Genomic DNA, 3,875 nt, shown 5'->3' on the forward strand with positions numbered 1-3,875 from the left:
CCCCTCCCAAAAGCCGGGCAGTCCTGGGAATATGCCTGCCCTCCACCCCCTGTGGAATCTTACCGAATCATCCCTCAAACCACAGTGCACAGCCGAGGAGGGCCCCCCCGGAGTACAGTGCATGAAAGGTATTCTCTGGGAAGGACCCCTAAACTCAAGCTCTGCCATCGAGTCAGTGCCGGCAGGGCAGGGTAGAACTGCCCCTTTTGAGTTTCAGAGATTGTAACTCTTTATGGAAGTAGAAAGCCCCGCCTGTCCTTCTCCCATGCAGCCGCTGGAAGGGACCTCACCAGACTAAACACTGAGCAGTCCATTCTGATTCACAGGGACCCATCAGGGCAGAGTAGAACAGCTCCGCAGGGTTTCCTACCACGGGTCACACAGCCTCATCTCTGCCCCTTGGAGGTTTTGAACTGCTGACCTTGCAGTTCGTAGCCTTGGGCACAACTCGCTCATTCCTCAGGGTTTCTTACCTGGCTGCGCACACACCCACTAAAATAAAGAGAATGCGTACAAGCCATCACAGGGCAAAGGGACCCACAAATTAGCACGCCCAGGAGAAACCTTATTTGTTTAAAGATATGTTTTTGTACCCCTAAAAGAGAGAGGACAATCCCCAGCTATGAATGCTGCCTGCTCATGGTGGTAGGACTGGGACATCAATCATGCTGCTTCTCCGCATTTTCTAAACTTCCGATCATCATCAAGTGTTACTGTCTTCGTTTTATTTTTTAAACAGCAGCTTCCTCTGGGTGGCAGACACCCTCGCATGGCGGCCGCGTTTCTTTTCACATATATTTCTGCATGCCTTGCTTTGACCGTGATCGATAATAACGTCTAATAAGAGAAACCAATAAGTGTAACTGATATTGCCAAGGCTTCCGCTTTCAAAGGAGCCCTGGGGGCACAGAGGGTGATGTGTCGGGCTGCTGACCACAAGGTCAGAAGTTTGAACCCACCAGCTGCTCCCCGGGAAGAAGATGAGGATCTCCGCTACCGTGAAGAGCCAGAGCGACGGAGACTCACAGGAGCAGATGGGGTCAATTTAGGAGCCCTGTTGGCTTGGTGGTTGCTGCTAAGTGCAAGGTCAACCGTTTCGGTCTCCCAACAGCCCCCCTGTCTTGGGGGGGGTTACTAGGAGTCAGAATGGACTTGATGGCTGCAGTGAGTGAGTGACATGACAGGGTGGGTTTAAGTCAGGATTTCCTCCCCATCCCCGGGACTGAGTTCTTTGGATCCACGTTCAAAGGCCATATGGCCAGGTGAGGGGAGTGTCGGCCTGGAGAAGGCCCCTGGGATACTCACCCCGCCCTCCCTGAATGCACAGTCCTGCTGCTGCTGCTGCTGCTGCCTTCCTTGGATGGAAATGCACACGGTCTCTTTAATCCTGAAGTTGAGCGGGACCTTTAAGGGGGAGGTCTGCAGAAGCAACAGAAAACAAGCAGAATAAAAAGTTACCACCTTTCTTTTACAGATGAGGAGAGAGGCAGAGGCAGATTAAAGTTACAATGATGGGAAGGGGCTTAGCCTAGGTCTGCGCCACTCAGCGCTTCCCACCCCCCCCCACCCCCCCACCCCCCACGCATTCAGGCGCCGGGCCCTCCAGAAACCAGTCTCGCGACACTCCATAATAGCTAGCTCTTCCACCTCAAGGGCAAGGGGTGGGGGGGTCTCTTCATGTCTTTGCCACTCAGTTTCCCCATCTCTGAAGGAGGAACAAGAATCCCTGCCCCATGGACTCATCCTCTGGGAGTCCAGCTCACTCCCTGTCTTTTAAGCAGCTCTGCATAGCCCCTTAAGTAGGAGGCCCAGAGTCCTGGTGGGACTCCCAGATCCCACTGCTTAGCATGAGGCACAGCTCCGTTCAGCTGCCAGACCCCAGCTTAGCGTCTTGTTTATGGTCCCTTGAGAGACGTTCACATCATAGAACCAGCCGTGTCCCATGCCTGCCTGCCCTCGCCACAGTCCCCAAGGCGGGTGCTCCCTACGTCCCTAGCTCACAGAAGGAAACCAAGGGCCGGGTCACTCTGGAGGTAGACCTCCTGCCCTATTCCCTGGCTTGGGCTCTGTGGACACTCACCGAGTTAGATGGCGGGGTGGCCTCCAGCAGGCGGAAGAGGGGCTCCCCTATGCGTCCCTGATTGAAGAACTGCACTGCCTGGGTGACGATGCTCTCATAGGTCCGGTGGCGGCGGGCCACGCAGGTGACGGCAGTCAAGGCCACCACCAGCACTAGGGACCTCCAGACCCCTGCCATTGTGTCCTCTCTCACCCTCTGCCACCGGGAGTCCCTTTTAGGGACTGCACAGTCAGCCTTGCCCAAGGGCTGATGGCGACATGTGGGGCTGGTCTCTTCCGGAAAGAGGGGGTGTCTCCTTCCCTTTGCTAGAGACCCTAGTATTGACCAATGTTCCCAAACACCATTGGCTAAGACCCCAGCAGGTTTGGGGCAACAGTCAGGGGCCTAGGAGTGAGTTTGCTCTGGGCCTTGGCATCCCCCCACCCCCCACCTTGCCACAGGGAGGACACCTCCAGTTCTGACAATTCTAGTGTCTGTGCTGTGTCTGGCTGTCTGGCCCGCTCTGGTCCCAGAAACAGCTGCCCCAAATCTACAGACTTCGCAAATGACAGCCCCTCAGCAGAGTCCACAGAGAGCCGGTCCACCTGTGCTCGGGTTGACACCCACAAGGTTACTGTGTTCCTCTGGGTAAACAAGGGAAACACATCTCCAGAAGCTCATATGTATGACAGAGAGTTGGGTTTTTTTAATCATTTTATTGGGGGCTCCTACAACTCTTATCACAATCCATACATACATTCATTGTGTCAAGCACATTTGTACATTTGTTGCCATCATCATTCTCAAAACATTTGCTTTCTGCTTGAGCCCCTGATATCAGCTCCTCATTTTTCCCCTCCTTCCCTCCCTCCCCGCTCCCCTCTCCTTCATGAATCCTTGATAAGTTATAAATTATTATTTTGTCATGCCTTGCACATCTCCCTTCACCCACTTTTCTGTTGTCTGTCCTCCAGGGAGGGGGTTATATGTAGACCCTTGTAATCAGTTCCCCCTTTCTACCCCACCTTCCCTCCACCCTCCTGGTATCACCACTCTCAGCACTGGTCCTGAAGGGATCTTCTATCCTGGATTCCCTGTTCCAGTGTACATCCTCTGGTCTAGCTGGATTTGTAAGGTAGAATTGGGATCATGATAGTGGTGGGGAGGTAGAGGAAAGTTGTATGTTTCATCATTGCTACACTGCACCCTGACTGGTTCATATCTTCCCTGAGACCCTTTTGTAAGGGGATATCCAGTTGCCTACAGATGGGCTTTGGATCCCCAACCTGCACTCACCCTCATTCACAATATGTTTTTTTGTTCTTTGATGCCTTATACCTGATTCCATCGATACTTCATGATCACACAGGCTGGTGTGCTTCTTCCATGTGGGCTTTGTTGCTTCTCAGCTAGATGGCTGCTTAAGAGAGAGTTTTATATAAAGGGTAAGTGTACATTAAGAAAGCATCCCAACCCAGTGCTATGCAAGCCCATAAGTTCAACATTAACACATATGTCCGGCACTGATCTACAAAGTCCTCTTCAATCTCACAAAACACACGCAATGACACCGACTGCAGGAGGAAAGCCGAATCAGTGAGCATGTGAGCATCTCAGCACTGGCAGAGGTCTTCACCCGGCTGCTCCAGCACCCAGGGCTGCATCGGGGTAGGTCCATGTGGCTTCTCCTCAGGGTTGTCTTGCAGGAAGTGAGCCTTGCCAGCTACAGCAGGGAACTGGCTAAAGCAGCTGCACCCTGGTCCGACCATCAGAAAGCAAGGGACCAGAGAACTGGAAAAGTGAGGCTCACTAAGCC

This window comes from Tenrec ecaudatus, chromosome 4 (genome assembly GCF_050624435.1).
Source record: "Tenrec ecaudatus isolate mTenEca1 chromosome 4, mTenEca1.hap1, whole genome shotgun sequence".
Classification (NCBI taxonomy): domain Eukaryota; kingdom Metazoa; phylum Chordata; class Mammalia; order Afrosoricida; family Tenrecidae; genus Tenrec; species Tenrec ecaudatus.